The 19,269-nt window shown below is 38.4% G+C and overlaps 1 protein-coding gene across 4 annotated transcripts in view; it reads right to left on the bottom strand.

Moving 5' to 3' along the window:
- The window catches only part of KCTD16 (potassium channel tetramerization domain containing 16), a 316,361-nt gene that overhangs the window by 254,007 nt on the left and 43,085 nt on the right, over window positions 1-19,269 (bottom strand). The window lies entirely within an intron of this gene.

Here is a 19,269-nt window from a genome sequence, read left to right as displayed (position 1 = left end):
GGTTAAAATATTTTATTCAAGTTAATTTTACTGTTTCCTTTTACTTTTTTCATGTGGTTATTATAAAACAAAATTAAACACATGGTTCATTTTATGTTTCTATTGAACAGTACTGCTCTAAAAACTGCAGAATCTACCTTAGGGAAAGAATCTACCTTAGAAAGTAATCAACTTCACAGTTCATTAAAAAATGTTTATTTGCCGGAAAGAAAAAGACGATTTGATAGCTTGGCCTTCTGGCAGCATGGTCACGTATCACACAGAGGCTGGGAGCCGAGGCTCTGGAAACACACAGCTCAGGTTTAAATTCCCAGATCTGCTTTTCACCAGCTGTGTGACCTTGAGCGAGTTGCTTAGCCACTCTGAGTCCATTTCTTCACATGTTCAGATAATGTGTCTAATATACTTAGCAAGTAAGTGCTCAAAAAATATTAACTATTACTGTTGTCATAATTAGCAGCTTTGTTATTTGAGCATCATTAAGAGAATATCTGGAATTTCAAAAACAAATAAAATATTGTGATCTTATGGACCATATTTATGATTTACAAGGGAAAAATAGTCTATTCTTTGGCAAACCATCAAGTAGCAGGAACACTCACAACTTGAGAATAGTTCTTTGTTCTTAATGAAGGATTAATAGTATGATTGGAAACTCTTGTCCTTTCTTTGTGTGGTGCTTCCATTGCTGGAACACTCTTAACATCAAAAGGGAGCAAAGATATGTTATAGAATGGGAAGGGGCCTTATCGATTCACAGTTCAGCCTAAGGCAAATCTTATAGGCAGTAATCCTGGACAGTACTTTAAATAAATACTGTTTTGGCTCTTCCAATGACATAGTATAGATATATGAAATATGATACTGTATTAATCTGTTCTCATGCTGCTGATAAAGACATATCTGAGACTGGGTAATTTATAAAGGAAAAAGTTTAACTGACTCACAGTTCAGCATGGCTGGGGGCTTCAGAAAACTTACAATCATGGAGGAAGGGGAAACCAAACACACCCTTCTTCACCTGGTGGCAGCAAGGAGCAGTGCCGAGCAAAAGGGGGAAAAGCCCCTTATAAAACCATCAGATCTCGTGAAAACTCACTATCATGAGAACAGTATGGGGGCAACCACCCCCATAATTCAATTATCTCCACCTGGTCCCGCCCCTGATACATGGGGATTATTACAATTCAAGGTGAGGTTTGAGTGGGCACACAGCCAAACCGTATCATATACATTCTACATATGGTATGTAGTATCACAGACTATCACTAGATTAAAGCTTAGTTGGAAAGTTGAGACATAGACAGGGAATAACAATATTACTATAAAATAGCCACTTAACATAATATTTTTTCTATTAATGTACCTATCAATCTATATGCTCCACTAGAATGTGAGCTTCATGAGAACATAAATTTTTTTCACCCTGAATCCCAAGTGCTTAGAGCATACTTGATAGAGAGTATGGGCTCACTATATTTTTAATCAAATACATGGATGAAGAGAAAGACTCTTTAAGGCATACAGCTGAAAGGAAGAAATTGACGAAAATGGGCCCAGAAAAGAATACCCCAAATCTTACAATTAGATGTCACAAAATTTTAACATCAAACAACAGCGACATGAATTTAACTAACATTGAATTAGCAATGAAAATAGAAGGAAGACACTGAGGAGAATGTTCTGTGGTTACTAGGTGTCTACAAGTCTCTCCACCATCCAGGATACAGTCCAGTAGTTCAGCATGTCACATAAGGCCCTTCACCATCTGCTCTCTGCTTGGCTCTCCATGCCAAGTCATTGTCTGCTCTCTGCCCTTGTGCTCTCACTATGAGGCTCAGAGAACAGGCCATGCTCTTCCTGACTTCCAGACCTCAGCATCTGCTCATCCTGCTGCCTAGAATGCTGTTCCTTGTGTCGTCTGCCTGACAAACTTCTTATTCCATACGGCATTGCTTAAGAATTGCCATCTCTGGGAGAATATCCCTGATAATTCTATTCTACTTTTTCCTAATACTGGTATCACTTCTATATTATAAAAGTGTTCCATGTATTCATACATTATACATCCCTGAAGTCATGTATAAATATGGTCTCGCTGCATAAGGCAAACCACAGATTTACACCTTATATAATTGGCATTCCCAATTAAGAAAAGAAAAAAAAAACTTTTCCTATTTACACCTGCCTTTTTAGACAGTATCTTTGAAATATAGTTCCCACATTTTATACATTTTTAACCATACATTTGTTCTTTCCTAATTGAAAACTCACTCAACTGGCATAAATCCAATGATATCCACTTAAGGCTAAGGATTCACACCTTTCAGCATGCCTAAAGATTTCCATCTTTGTCTGAATTACATTGAGTTTATGAGATATATGGTTCTTATCACCAATATCAGCACTTTCATTTTCTATTATCTACCCATTTTTATAAGATAATAAGGGCAAGATACAATAAAACATTCAAATAATTACTCAAACACTTTTATATTGGCAAAGACGAAAATGCAGCTGAGATTGAATTCTCAACTGCAATTCCATACAATACATTTCATCCTTGGAGCCCTGGAACATGAAACAGTGCAATGCGCTGCTGATTTCACTTTGTTTTGTTTTGTTCTGTTTTTTGAAGCAGAGTCTTGCTCTGTCACCCAGGCTGAAGTACAGTGGCATGATCTTGGCTCACTGCAATCTCCACCTCCAGGGTTCAAGTGATTCTTGTCCCTCAGTCTCCCATGTAGCTGGGACCACAGGCACAAGCTACCACGCCCAGATGATTTTTGCATTTTTAGTAGCGATACGGTTTCACCATGTTGGCCACGCTGGTTTCAAACTCCTGGCCTCAAGTGATTAGCCCGCCTCGGCCTCCCAAAGTGCTGGGATTACAGATGTGAGCCACTGCACCCAGCCTTGCACTGCTGTTTAGTAGGTGCTTAATAAATCTTTGTTGATGAATGACAGATTTGGTTAGCGAATCACACAAAACATTTGAAAATATCCCAACTCCTTTTCACTGGCCATGGCACAGAGGCAGCAGAACATACCATACATGAGCCATTATGCAAAGTGGGTAAGAGAGATGATGAATCTTACAAACCAGATTCAAATCCTAGTCTACCCTCCCCTAGCTTGGGGACCTTGGACTTATTTCCCGACTCTTAGCCTCAGCTTTTCTCTCTAAAATGTGGACAAAAGAGTCATTATTAAGATGAAATAATATAATTTGTGGCCCTTTCAATACCCACATAGGTGATCTTTGAGTACTCCTAACTCCTAACATTCAAAAATCTCATCCTCCTTTAGTCATCCCCTTTATGGCCATTCCTTGAAGTGTGTCATTATTCATTCATTGACCCTCCATAAGCTCAACTTCAAACAACAGTATCTTCTCCTACATTTCCATCTCATTTCCTCCAGTACTAGATTCCAAAAACCCTCTAACCCCAGAGAGATCTTCAATCCATCGGTCCTATATCTTTTCATTGTCCCCCCTCTCCTTCATGTCTTCACTGAATTTCTTAACCCACTTAAATGCAATGGCCAATCATTTAAACAATTCTCTTGCATACACCTTGAGCTCTTCTGCCTTGACTTTAGAAAACCCCATGCCTGCTGGTGAGGATAAAATCTGGGATTACTTCTATCTGCCCCCATGCAACTGGACATAGCTGGAGAAAAATAAACAACCATGTGGAATGATCTCACTTTACATTCATGGCCATTTGTTTCAAGTGAGTCCTTCAATGCCTCTGGTCAATAATAAATTTCCCTAGTTTATTCACTCTCCCACAGTCCTGGACTACTATTTTATGCGGTCTTCTCTCATCAAACTTCAAATACTTCCTTTCTCATATATGTAGGTATACATGTATACATATTACTACATGTACTATATTACTATATGTAGCTACTATATGTACATATTACTATGTGTACTGTATCTGCTACATATCTATTCAATATTCATAGATCCTGTCATGATAGGTGAGCTGACAAGGCTCACAACAAATTCTTTATGCACTCAATTCCATTCCTTCTTACTTATCCAAGGATATCACTTCAGCTACCTCCCACTTATCTCCTGAATTGTTGACTTTTTTCTCTAACCACTGAATTCTTCTTATAAAAATACAAGCATGCTGTTTTTTTCTAATGTCTAAAAAAATTCTCTTTTTCTCTCACTTTCTGTTCTACCACCTAATTTCTATATTTCACTTTTTAGCAAAACTTCTTGAAAGTTCTGTCTGTACTCACTTTTCCTAGTTCCTCTGCTACGATTCCTCTGAAATACATTCTAATGAGGCTTTTGCCCTCAGCAATTCATCGAAACTGCTGCTGTCAAAGTTACCAATGACCTCCACATTGGTATATCCAATAGACATTACTCTCAATTTGCAAAGAGTTTACTCTTTCAGCAGTATGTGACTCAGTTAATTATTCCCTCCCACATGAAGCACTTTTATTTTCACCTGGCTTTCAGGACACCCCACTTTCCTGGTTCTCTTCCTACTTCATTGGCCACTCCTTCTGAGTCTCCTTTGTAGGTTCCTCTTCAACTCCCAGGTCTTAACAATTGAGTGCTTAGGCCTCCATTCTCAGACCTACTCTCTTTTCTTACTGCATTACTTCCTTAGTATTGTCATTCAGTCTCAGATTTAAATACATTCCACATGGTGATGACTCCCAGCTTTATATCTTAAGCCTGAACTCTGCCCTACAATCACAGACCCATATATCTAACTCCTATTATTCACATGAATGTCTAACAAGCATCTCCACCCTAGTATGTCCAGATTTTGAATTCCTAATATTACCTCTAAAAAAGGCAATCTTTCCTCAGGTTTCTTTATCTTGGTTAGTAGTAACTCCATTCTTCCAAATTGCTTAAGCTAAAATTCTTGAAGTCATCCTCGACACTGTTCTTTTGCTCATAAAACACACCCATGCCATCAGCATATTCTGATGCCTCTACCTTCAAAATATATTCAGAATCTGACCATTCTCACCATTTCCACTCCTATCGACCTTCTCTGAGCCATCTACTCCTCACAAGTGGATTATTCCAACAGTTGTCTAATTGATTGCCACACTTCTTGCCTTGGTTTCATCAGTCTGTTCTCAAAATAGCAGCCAAGGTTGAATACAACAGCTAGCTTGTTAAAATATATGTCAAATTTCTGACATCATTTGGCAGGCAGCTTTTATAAATAGGCCAAATCTTGTCACTTACCTGCTGAAAACCCAACAATGGCTGCCCATGTCAGCAGAGTCAAAGTCAAAGTCCTTACAAAGACCTATAAATCCCTACAGAATCTGGCTCCCTTTTATCTCTGTAATCTCATTTTCTCCCAGCCTCTTCCTCCTTTACCAGTTCTAGCTACACTGCCCCTCTAAGCTTCTTCTGCAATAGACCCAGCACTTTCCAACCTCAGGACCTTGATATGTGCTTTTCCCTCTGCCTGTCAGATTCCCCATAGTTTGAAAGTTCATCTTCTATAAGCCTTTATTTAAATATCACTACCTCAGTGAAGACATCCCTATCTTCTACCTAAAATTCCAACACACATCCCTAAACCCAGCCTGCTTCATTCTCCGTAGTGTTTATCTACATATCCTTGTGACATAATTTATATTTTGTTTATTTATGCTGTTTATTATCCATCTCTCCAGACACACGTATACATACACATCCTAGGATATAAGCTCCTTGAAGGCAGACAACTATGTGTGTTTTATTCAGTGCTGATTCCTCAATGCCTAGAACACTGTTTGGCATATATTAGCTGTTTAATAAAAATAGTTAAATAAATTAATAAGGCATAAAACCCTTAGCATAAAGCCTGGCAGAAATAAACCACCCTCAAATGTTGGCTATTATGTATTCATAAAGAAATAGATTTGGCCAGGCGCAGTGTCTCACACCTGTAATCCCAGCATTTCGGGAGGCCAAGGCGGGCAGATCACCTGAGGTCAGGAGTTTGAGACCAGCCTGACCAACATGGCGAAATCCCATCTCGACTAAAAATACGAAAATTAGCTTGGTGTGGTGGCACATGCCTGTAATCCCAGCTACTTGAGTGGCTGAGGTGGGAAGATTGCTTGAAGCTGGGAGGCAGAGGTCGCAGTGAGCCAAGATGATGCCACTGCACTTCAGCCTGGGTAATAGACTGAGACCCTGTCAAAAAAAAAAAAAAAAAAAAAAAAAAGACATACTTTTTTTTTCTCAAAGTCAAACATAGAATCACTTCAGGTTCAATTTCACGGTGAACAACTGAAGAAACAAGAAGATCAATTCTATTTAATGAACTCATACTTACTATATTCCACAGATTGTTCTAAATCTTTTAAAAATATTATCTCATGGATAGGAAAACTCTGTACTCCATGGATAACCCAGTGTAACTTAGCAATTAAAAAGCATGTATACTCTTTGGTATCAGACAGACTTGACTGGAGTCTGAATCCTGATTTTATTATTTACTAGCTATGATCTTTGGTAAGAATCTTCCTAGTCTCAGTCTTCTTATCTGTAAAATAGGGGAAATAATCCCTACCTCCTAATCATTTTAATGAGAAATCTTAGTGCTCTAAAGAGAAAACATCACAACATCTGCAAAGCACTTATCACAGTATCTGCTGGGTGACTTGCACTCAATCAGTGGCATCTATAATTCATTGCAGAGAAAGGTAAACAGTTAAGTGGAGAAAAACAAAAACCATAAGAGATGAGGAAAAGCAAAAGTGTATACTTCCCCGTCTCTAGGGTTTAGGATTTTCATCAAGATTCAGAAGAAAAAGGAGTTGAGAGAGGCAATTGGTTTTTAAATAAAGAATAAGTTTTTCTTTCTAGTTTTTTGGTTGCAAGCTTGCCGTTATAATAGCTAGGCTTCTAAAGTAATGGAAAGCTCTTATTAACATGAAATACTTACAACAAAATTATGTTCCCAAATAACTCTCCCCAAATGCAAAACTAGGCAATCTACTAAAAAAGAAACTCATTGTCTGAATATTTTATGATTTAAACAGAGTTTCAGGTTAGTCATAGGTTTCATGCTTAAATGTACCCTTTCTCTAGGGAAATGCCTGCTAGGGCACAAAGATTAATCTTGTTTAAGACTACTTCACTCATATTAGTCTTGCTACTGATTCTAGAGCCAGAAACTCTAACATGACTTCTTAGTTTTAAAGACACACACACACACACACACACACACACACACACAATTTATTTTTGCTTAGGTATGTGGCGGAGTAGAGGAAGAAAATGATAAATTCTTCCTATTCTGTTTCAATTTTTTTGACATCTTTTTGGTACTATGAAATTCTGTGCCTTTTCATATCCGTGGTACCTAGGAAATCAAATTCTTAAAAATAATGCTGTGTAGGAGTCACTGGGAGAAGAGATTGTATCCCAGAAGTTCTGTGTGGGTAACTGAGGACAGATTGTCAGATTTCGGCCCAATCTGGTTCAATTTTTTAAAAGCTGTATCATGAGAAAATTGTGTTCATAAAACTTGAAATTTGAAGAGGAAAAGAAGAAAAAAAATCAGCCATGTTAAGCACCTTCTCCCAACCACACACCCCACTAGAGGCTTTATGTGGGCTTCTCATTTTATCTTGTGAGGCGGCTCCCTTGAATAGCTCTGTTTTGGCAGTTCGAAAAAGATAGCATTGCCATCTGGTATTTCTGTGGTGTGGCATGACGGTGAAGAATGCCAGAATTCGGGTCAGGGCAATTGGGGCTTGAATTCTGCTTGTACCAAGTATTAGATTACATGGCATTGATGTCAGTCCATGGGGTAGAGATAATTACTTTAAAGTTCAGACCCATCTCCAACCCCGATCTTCATCAGTCTACCCTTACCCCCATTCTTAATATGAACCTATGAACTTTTCTTAAACTTAAAGCCAGATGGATACTACTAGGTTCTACTATACGGAAATTCTGAAGCAGCCCCTAAGAGTATGATCTTGGTTAAGTTAAACTTCTCTGAGCCCCAGTTTATCATTGTGGGGTTTTGTGTGAATTAAATGAGGAACACTTGATACAGGACATAGCCTTCAGTAAGGATAGCTATGATTATTGCTAACATCACAGAATGTAAATATATAACATAGCATACCTATACATTATTTCTATCTGGAGTCAGGAGGATTTCAGTAGCAAGTTAAGACAGCAATTATTTGACTACATTGTATCTGGTTGTTTGGAAGAAAACTTGTTTTCCCATAAAAAGAAGCGAATGACCAAGGCAAATTACAGACAGTAAAAAAATATAAAAATATAGCTATGATAAAAAGAAAGTGTTCCTGCTGTGTTTATACAGAAGAACAGGGCTGGTATGAGGGATTATTTGTGGACACACCCAAAATAGATTTTTTTGTTTACCATTAATTCTTCATGTCAGAATAGAAAGCACCATTTTAACCAGAGATTTTACCACAGTTTCCTGAGCCTTTTGGAGGAAAAAAAAAAAAACAACATTATATTGATCCAATAAAAATAATATGCCAACCTTGGGTTTTATTTACAATATAGAAAATAATTCCAAACTACCAGGTATAAAGCATTTAAAGTCAGTTGTAGAAACCATCTTCCACACCCTGTTTTCAATTGAAATAACTCCTATTGTTTGTGTTGTTATCAAAAAAAAATGTAAAGTGGATAATTAAGGTGACGTTCTCAAAAAGATCCAAAAGATAGAATCAAAATTAATTTGTTTTTCCCGTTTAATTTTTCTAATAATTGCCTTCATGTAGACTTGTTCTGAGAACTAAATATAAGTCAAGGGAAAACAAAACAAATAAAAATGAACACACTACTACGAACCTGAACAAAAATGCAAAAAGCCAAGTTTTCAAGAGAGGGAAATTCACCTTTTATTTAGAACATCTGAGTGTTTTTTTTTTTTTTTTAAACACCTACACTGAGCCCTAGGTTTCCTGGAATTGCCCCAAGGACCACCAGGATAAAAGGAAGAAATGGGGAACAGGGAGGAACACCTTACCTAATTCTCACTTCAATCGAAACAGCACCACTTTAAAAGCTTCTATATGTTGTCTTCTACCTAGGACTTCATTTACAGCCTAGCAACTCAAAGTCAGGAAACTGAATCATGAAATCATGGAATTCCTCCCCTCTCCACCTCGGGATGCTCTAATTTTATAAAGTAAGTTGATGTTATAAAGTACGCAGTCTAGGATTAAAAAAAAAAAAAATGTACTTCACACTTTCATCCAGCATTGCAGTTTACAGGACTTGGATAAGGGATTTGTCTTAATCTGTTTGGCTAGGACCTAGGACCTACACACCATAATGGTTCAATTATTACACAAGTCAAGAAGATCCAAATGTACCCATATCTTGGATGTATGATACTCAACTGTAGAAAAATATAGGGCTGGTGCTACCATTCTATTAAAACCTATTTTTCATTTTATCTTCTTTATTTCTTTACTAGCTTATTAGCTACATATCTGTGTTTTGTTACTTTAATGATTTCTTTAGAATTTATAGTATATATTTTTAACTTTCTACTACTACTTCTTTTTTTATACATATATATTTTATTATACTTTAAGTTCTAGGGTGCATGTGCACAATGTGCAGGTTTGTTACATATGTATATATGTGCCATGTTGGTGTGCTGCACCCATTAACTCATCATTTACATTAGGTATATCTCCTAATGCTATCCCTCCCCACTCCCCCCACCCCACAACAAGCCCCAGTGTGTGACGTTCCCCTTCCTGTGTCCAAGTGTTCTCATTGTTCAATTCCCACATGTGACTGAGAACATGCGGTGTTGGTTTTTCTGTCCTTGCGATAGTTTGCTGAGGATGATGGTTTCCAGCTTCATCCATGTCCCTATAAAGGACATGAACTCATCCTTTTTTATGGCTGCATAGTATTCCATGATGTATATGTGCCACATTTTCTTAATCCAGTCTATCATTGTTGGACATTTGGGTTGGTTCCAAGTCTTTGCTATTGTGAATAGTGCCGCAATAAACATACGTGTGCATGTGTCTTTATAGCAGCATGATTTATAATCCTTTGGGTATATACCCAGTAATGGGATGGCTGGGTCAAATGATATTTCTAGTTCTGGATCCTTGAGGAATCGCCCCACTGTCTTCCACAATGTTTAAACTAGTTTAAAGTCCCACCAACAGTGTGAAAGTGTTCCTATTTCTCCACATCCTCTCCAGCACCTGTTGTTTCCTGACTTTTTAATGATCACCATTCTAACTGGTGTGAGATGGTGTCGCATTGTGGTTTTGATTTGCATTTCTCTGATGGCCAGTGATGATGAGCATTTTTTCATGTGTCTGTTGGTGGCATAAATGTCTTCTTTTGAGAAGTGTCTGTCTACTTCTAAGTGATATTATGCCACTTTGTGCACATAAGAATCTTACAATGGCATATCCTCATTTTTCCCCTCCAGGCCCTTGGATTATAGTTGTTATACATCTTATTTTAATGTTTAATATCCCACACCACATTATTACTTTTTCTTTAATCGATAATCTTATAATAATTTAAATAATAGAAATGTATTTGCCCATTAAAATACTTATTTTTTATTTTGACCATTGATACATAAATGCTTTTGCAACTCTCTAAAAAAAGCAGTTAGAACTGGCAGCCTACAGAATAGGAGAACATTTTTGCAATCTATCCATCAACAAAAGGCTAATACCCAGAATGTACAAAGAACTTAAAAAAATTCACAAGAAAAAAACAAACAACCCCATCAAAAAGTGGGCAAAGGTTATGAACAGACACTTCTCAAAAGAAGACATATTTATGTGGTCAACGAACATATGATAAAAAGCTCATAATCACTGGTCATTAGAGAAATGCAAATCAAAACCACAATGAGATACCATCTCATGTCAGTTAGAATGGCAATCATTAAAAAGTCAGGAAACAACAGGTGCTGGGGAGGATGTGGAGAAATAGGAACCCTTTTACACTGTTGATGGGAGTGTAAATTAGTTCAACCATTATGGAAGACAGTGTGGTGATTCCTCAAGGATCAAGAACCAGGAATACCATTTGATGCAGCAATCCCATTACTGGGTATATACCCAAAGGATTATAAATCATCCTACTCTAAAGACACATGCACACGTATGTTTATTACAGTACCGTTCACAATAGCAAAGACTTTGAACCAACCCAAATGCCCATCAATAATAGACTGGATAAAGAAATATGGCACATATACACCATGGAATACTATGCAGCCATAAAAAGGGATGAGTTCATGTCCTTTGCAGGGACATGGATGAAGCTGGAAACCATCATTCTCAGCAAACTAACACAAGAACAGAAAACCAAACACTGCATGTTCTCACTCATAAGTGGGAGTTGAACAATGAGAACACGTGGACACAGAGAAAGGATCATCACACACTGGGGCCTGTCAGGGGGTGGGGGGTAAGGGGAGACATAACATTAGGAGAAATACCTAATGTAGGTGACGGGATGATGGGTGCAGCAAACCACCATGGCACATGTATACCTATGTAACAAACTGCATGTTCTGTACATGTATCCCGGAACCTAAAAGTATAATAATATAATAATGATAAAGCAGATTTAATGTCTCTCTTCTTCATTACGCATCCTTAAGACATTCTCTAGATGTTCACTCAAGCTAACATAAAATCTCCCTTAATAGCAGACATCTAATAAGCAACACAGTCACTTTACATATGTGGTATTATTTGCTACTCAGTGTCTTACAATGCAGTTACATAGATCAACCACTCCTGTCATACAACGGAGGTACCTAAGGCACCTGAATTAGCAAAGTGACTTTCCCCACTCCTGTCCACATCTCTTATCCTCTCTCTCAAGATTCAAGTTGCCCATTTCTTTTTTATCTTTCCCTCATTTCTTCTTCTTCTTTTTTTTTTTTTTTTTTTTTTTTGAGACGGAGTCTCACTCTGTCACCCAGTCTGGAGTGCAGTGGCACGATCTCGGCTCACTGCAACCTCCATCTCCCGGGTTCATGCCATTCTCCTGCCCCAGCCTCCCAAGTAGCTGGGACTACAGGCACCCGCCACCATGCACAGTTGATTTTTTATATTTTTAGTAGAGACGGGGTTTCACCGTGTTAGCCAGGATGGTCTCGATCTCCTGACCTCGTGATCCACCTGCCTCGGCCTCCCAAAGTGCTAGGATTACAGGGGTGAGCCACTGCGCCCAGCCCTTTCATTCATTTCTATAACAAGTCAGCTATTATATACACTTACATACATGTATATAGTAAGTGTGTATGTATAAACACACACACATACATAAATATACATATAACCTGCTGCCTTCATGATGAGAGGAAATTCTATTATTATAATTTATCATCATGAGGTGGGGGGAATAGAGAAAAATAACTTATTGAGTTCCTACTATGTATAAGGCACTATACTAGGTGCTGAGGATACAAAAGAGTAGGACAAATATAGCTCCTGCCACCAGGAAGCTTACAGTTTATATATAGAGGGAGAATAAACAAGTAAATCAAGCAAATAATGAACAGTAAAACAAACAAGATACTGAATAGACATCACTAGGAAAAGACTGGCTACTTCAGCTGGGACGACAGCAGAAGGCCTTTTCAAGGAAAACCCATTGAAGCCTGACCCTGAAGAATGAGTAGGTCTCAGAAAAATGAAAAGTGGAAGGATGAGTGTTTAGAGGAGAGGTAAGACAAATCCCTTGAGGTGGGGAAGAGGCTGGCCTGTTGTAAGAACCATCAAAAGGGCAGTGTAATGGCTGAGTGCCTAAAGAAGGGGGAGGACAGGTGAGCAGACCAGAGGAACTAAAGGAATGTGAGTTGTGATATGTTTTTTCTGTCTCCAGGGCCACGAAGTATGTGTAGTAACAGTGCAGAGTTAGACCAGTGGGTAGCTGCAGCACTTCTGTTTCGGCAGCAGGCAGCATCACTCTAACAGGTCCATCTGCTCTCAGTTTCTCCTGCTGGGTCCAAACATTTGTAAGATGAATTAAAAGAGCTGGGAGAGGCCAGGCACAATGTTTCACACCTGTAATCCCAACACTTTGTGAGGCCGAGGTGGGTGGATCATCTGAGGTCAGGAGTTCAAGACCAGCCTGACCAACATGGTGAAACCCCATCTCTACTAAAAATACAAAATTAGCCAGGTGTGGTGTTGGATGCCTGGAGTCTCAGCTACTCAGGAGGCTGAGGCAGAAGAATCACTTGATCCTGAGAGGCGGAGGTTGCAGTGTGCCGAGATTGCACCATTGCACTCCAGCGTGGGAGACAGAGCGAGACTCCGTCTCAAAAAAAAAAAAAAAAAAAAAACGCCCAGCACAGTGGCTCATGCCGGTCATCCTAGCACTTTGGGAGGCTGAGGTGGGCAGATCACCTGAGGTCAGGAGTTTGAGACCAGCCTGGCCAACATGGCAAAACCCTGTCTCTACAAAAAATAGAAAAATTAGCCAGACACAGTGGCGGGGGCCTGTAATCCCAGCTACACGGGAGGCTGAGGCAGGAGAATCGCTTGAACCCAGGAAACAGAGGTTGCTATGAGCCAAGGTCATGCCACTGTACTCTAGCCTGGGCAACAGAGCCAGACTCCATCTTGAAAAATAAAAGAGCTGGGAGATAAAATGCCTGGCTACTGATGAGAACAAAGCTAACAAGATGGCATGACCTTGGCTTAGTTCTCACAACGCTGCCATGAGAGAAGCTTCCTCATCCCCCTTGTATGTGGAGGGAGGTGATCTGATGTGTTAGGAAGAAAAGACACTTGCCCAAGTATGCCCTGATAGGAAGTAACCGAACTAAGGCTTTTATCCAGATGGGTTTGATGCTGTTAGGGTATTCAACCATATTTTACTGTCACTCATGGGGTATATTCATGATTAAAAGTGAGTAGCAAGTAAAATGAGGGCAAATCTCATTTATTTTACACTTCACGTGTCCTTGCTTTAAAATGTGGTATTATTAATTTATCCATACATTCCACAAACTTTTATTGAGCACCTCCTGAGTGTTCAGCACTGTAGTAGTTGCTGCAAATGATTTGTGCATGAGATTAGCAAGGTAAATCAGTAATGTTTAGTTAAAGTTAAAATAATAATAATGGTATATACCATTTTGACAATCATTATAAAAGGAGACTACAAATATAAAGTACTCTTAAAATCAATTACTGGTTATCTTGGTTATCATTTGGACTCTGATTTAGCATAAGCACTTTTAAAAGACAAAGGTTTGAATGGAAGAGAAACCTGAAGAGTTAAAAAAATACGATATTGGTTCTTGGCATAACTATTAATAATATCATTTGCACAGCTAACATTGGAAAAAATCTAATTAAATCAGAAATAAAAGGATTGTTAATAATCTTAAAGTTTTCCTAAGCCTTCTAGGATATAACTTTTATTACTCCATCCACCAGCTAGTGTCTGAAAGTCAAAAAATGCAGAAAAGATTTAAGTATTTTTCCCTCTCTAAGTATTAATATTAAACCAGTTTTAATTACCTGATACCCCAAGTACAGACTAGGAGCTATCTCACTATCTTCATATCAGTTTACACTTCCTCATCACACTAGATTGAAATTTCCCATTTACTATTCTAATCTCTTTCTACGCCATATGCTTCATGACAACAATGACCATACGCTTCTGTTCACAGGTGAATTATTGGAGGTTTGTGCAATCGTGGGCACACTTTAGGTGTTCAATAGGTATTTCTAGAAGACATATAAAAGCCCACCACTGCATGTGGTGGATGATGTTGAGGAACCTAACACGCACAAGAGCAAAGGGCACAACAAGGTCACGGTGCCTGTTATTTACTCATGTGCCCAGAAAGTAGTAAACAGAACTCTCAGCAAGTAACTGAGGCTAGACCTAAATCTGCCTATTAAAGAAGGTCACTCTGTCGAAAGGATGTCAAGGTGTGTAAGAAAACAAAATTACACTTCATTACTTTTTTTTTTTTTTTTGGTCTGTGTGTAAGAGTGCAGATGAAGGAAGGTTTAAAGTGCCTGCAGTTTCCAATCAATGAAGTATATGCAGATTGTTAATCACTTCCCTGGCAGATTGTGGAGAAGTACTAGAAAATCATTAACATGAAGAGCTGGTGAATCAGAATGCTGATTCTTTGCATACAGATATGACATTTTCTACCCATTTTAACTGAACAGGCCTACAGAAAAGTACTTCATATAAGACAAGTCCTCAATAAGTGTGAAGCAATAACATCTTTCCAAATAAATATTTTATATATTTGAGCATCCAAAGTTGACCTAGAATTGTTGAAAATATCACACATTATATTATCAGTTATTACCTCTCTGTCCCAGAGGAACATCTATTCAGAAAAGCCAAGTGAAACTGCTCATTTTCTAAGATATACTTTTATTGGGCAAATAAGAATTAATAAATTTTATTTTGTGCAGCTTGACAAAATTGAACAACTCCACACAGATATCCCTCTGTTTAAGGAAAAAAAAATCTCACCTAGTTGACTAGAAAGAATATTAGTAAAAACTGGATTATATCTTCCATTTGAATTACAGTGTAATTTGGCAGGCATATGCCCATAGGAAAATGTCTTTAACTGATGTAAATGAGTGCTTAAGCCGTAAGAAAATTAGCAGTGATGCCTGACCAGTGCTTGCTGTGCTTTTCAATGTGATCCAGCTCATTCTCTGTTAGGGGTATCTTCAGAACTCTGAAACTCTTCTCCAAGTCAAGAGAATTCCCTTGGTTTTCATTCCATGCCTCTGCCACACTTTAATATCCATATGCCTAATTTCCTTTAGCCTAATTACTAGAATTTCTGTGCTGCTCCAGAGTCCCCTTTACAAAAAAGTTACCACTACCAGAGCTTAGCTGTCCTTTTCTCTATTTTCTCATTGTTGACCTGGACAGTCCACAATGTTGCCTAAAACAGCCAAACAGCCTGAGAGTCTCTCTCTCTCTCTTTCTTTTTTTTTTTTTTTTTTTTTAGACGGAGTCTCACTCTGTGGCCTAGGCTGGGGTGCAGTGGCGTGATGACAGCTCACTGCAACCTCCACCTCCCAGGTTCAAGCAATTCTCCTGCCTCAGCCTCCCGAGTAACTGGGACTACAGGCGCCTATCACCACACCCGGCTAATTTTTGTAATTTTAGTAGAGATGGAATTTCCCTATGTTGGCCAGGCTGGTCTCAAACTCCTGACTTCAGGTGATCCACCCACCTCAGTCCCCCAAAGTGCTGGGATTACAGACATGAGCCACCACGCCAGGCTGACAATCTCTTAACTTTGCCACCAAATTATGTTCAATGAGTTGCTTTCTATTTTCATCAATACAACTAACTCCTAATCAGATTATATCAGATTTACTCAGAATAAAAAGTTGCTGTAAATTTGACTGAGGAAATTATTATAACTTTCTTCTCTGGAATGGAACTGATGAATAAAAGGAGAGAAGTATGAATTTCTTCACATGGGACAGTTTTTGAATGGGTCACACAGTAACAGACTCCCATCCCATTAGCAATCTTATTTCCTTTGAATACCACATAACACAGCTACTCACGGTGTGAAGCAAAATGTCTTGTTTTCATTTCTGTAGCAATTTCAATGATCCTACTGTCAGTGGCATACTCAATAACCATTTTCTGTCACCATGAAAGGGAATACTCTCTAGGCTGATATTCACAAAAAGTTATTCTAATTCTGCAGTGATTAGATATATAATTTAAGTTGTATTTTTAATTTTTAATTCCATCATATATTACTCTAGGTTCCGAAAAGCCACAGGTTGAAATCAAGGTGAAGGATAGGGGGAGGAAACCATCTATTAATCACTTCCATTGTGCAATAGCCAGAATGAAGCAAAGAGTTACTAGAATTCAAAGCCTTTTAAGGGGTTTACCTCAGATTCAGTTATAACAAATAGCTAAAACTTCTTCTTATAAAGTGACTTCTGTATATTTTTTGTTTGTTTTAACCTGTTTTAACATCAATAAACTGGGCAAAGTTTTCAAAAGGACTATTAGAAAGAATCGTATATGTTATTTAAAGGAAGCATTTATGTCTCATCCATGCCAGTATTCCCAAAGGTCCTCATATTTATTAAGGCTTCTATTGCACTGACTGGGTGTCTGGCACCGTTTTAAGCACTTTCTATATATCAACCCATTTAAATATCATAACAACTCTATGTGGCAAGTACTATTGTTATCCTTCCCATTTTACAGTTGAGGAAACTGAGGCATGGAAGCAATTTGCTAATGATCATGTATCTGGTGGTAGCAAAGCTGAGATTCAACCTCAAGCTGCTTGGGCACCAAAATCCAGGCTCTTAACCACTATGTTATGCTGCTGCCTCTGGCATTAAGAAATGATAATTAACATTTATGGGAAGAGAAGAGGAAATGGAATACTTTGGCAGCAAGAAAATTAAGAAAGCAACCTTGTCGGTCTCACAGTACAGTTTGCCTTCTAGTAGAGCTCTTTTTCTATTGGGAATATTTATCAATTTTGCAGCACTTTTCTGAATCGTGGGTCCCTCCTGGTTGCTCCTTAAACCCTGGTCACATCCAGCTTCAATTTACTCCTGCTTGGATGAACCAACTAAAAGGAGACCACAGGAGACTTTGCTGCTGGTAAGTGTTTTTCTTAGTTCCCTAGAGCTAGAATCTTTGCGCAGATGCTAAGAGTAGAGCACCTTTCAGTGCGAATTCCAACTAGTATGTAAAATGCTTAGCACTCAGTGAAAGTTAGAAAATAACATTATTATTATTATTTAAAGCACCAAACACACCATCACTGCCCTCCAGTTCTTCTATTAAGAGATAATACAATAGTATGTTCAAAACAGTAGCATCTATGACCAAAACAGAATATTGCGGTAGGAACTTTTAAAAATGCATTCTAAAGAAATATTTATAAAGTACTATACCTACATTTGTTACAGGCACTGAATCAGATATAATAATGAAGAGGACAGATACAGTTTCTGTCTTCACAAAGCTTACAGTTGGAAAGACAGGTAAATAAACAAGTAGAATACATTATTATATGTGCTGTGATATAGAAAAATAGGATCTTAAGAGGCAAAGATAAGGGATACCTAATCCAGGTATAGTGGACTAGGAAAGGCTTCCCAGAAGAAGTAACTTCTGGATTGAGAAATTGAACATCTAGCTAATCAAAGCAGATGGAGGCAGAGTTCCAGGCAGAAGGAACATCACGCACAAAAAATGAACATGCAAGTATACAACAGCATCCAAGAACTAAAAAAGATCTGTTATGGCTAAGGTTATGAATGCAAAGAGGGCAGAATGGCAACAGTAGAGGCTGAGGAGGGAAGCAGAAGTGATTTCACAAAAGGATGTGGTTCATGTTAAAGAGTTTGTATTTGAATACAAGAGCAGTTGTAAGACAATTATCAACTTTAAGCAAAGGAGTGACATGGTCATTCACTCCTTAGAAATCTCATCATATTTGCAGCAAGGAGGATAAATCCAAAGGGGAAAATACTGGATGCGGGAGGGTGAGAACAACTGAAGTTTATTTGCAATAGTATAGAAAAGCAATAAAGAAATGCTCATAGCCTTTCCATCAGCAAAGATGGAAAGAAGAGGATGGATCTGAGGGAGATGAAGGAGAAGAACCAACAGGACTTGCTGGAGATTGGAGAAAGTGGGGAGAAGGATGAATCAGGAATGTCGCCTATGTTTTATTCCTCCTTGGGCAACTGAGTGACTAACAATGCCATTTAGAGAAGAGGCTTGGGAAACACAAATGGTAAGTTCAGTGGAGTTTCAGCACAATTGAAAGAATACAAAGGTACTCAAATGTAAAATCAGAATAGCCAGAAGGCAAACTTTTCTACCCAAAATGACTCTCATAGTCAACAGGGCCCACTGCACATCTTGGTAAGCTCACTGCAGCACCTGAATGGTAGCCTAATCTAATGACAAGAATGGAAGTGCAATACTAGACCTTGAATGACTGGAGAGAAAATAAGGGACCTCTTTGAATGCCTGCTTTGTCATCAGAATCAACTTGAACAATGGAGAGAATACACCCAATCGCTATTGATTCAGATGATAAATATGTAAAAGCTAACAATAAAAACACGCCCTTACCTCGCCTCCATAACATACAGCATTTCAATCCTCCAATGCAAATTGTAAAATGGACTTGCTATCACCTGTGAAAACTTGTCAGAAATACTGAGTGAATCTGATTAGGCCTCTAAAATCTGGAGTCTAGATCT

The sequence above is a fragment of the Hylobates moloch genome, unplaced genomic scaffold (genome assembly GCF_009828535.3).
Source record: "Hylobates moloch isolate HMO894 unplaced genomic scaffold, HMol_V3 SCAFFOLD_6, whole genome shotgun sequence".
Taxonomy (NCBI): domain Eukaryota; kingdom Metazoa; phylum Chordata; class Mammalia; order Primates; family Hylobatidae; genus Hylobates; species Hylobates moloch.
This window is presented reverse-complemented; position numbering and strand designations above follow the sequence as displayed.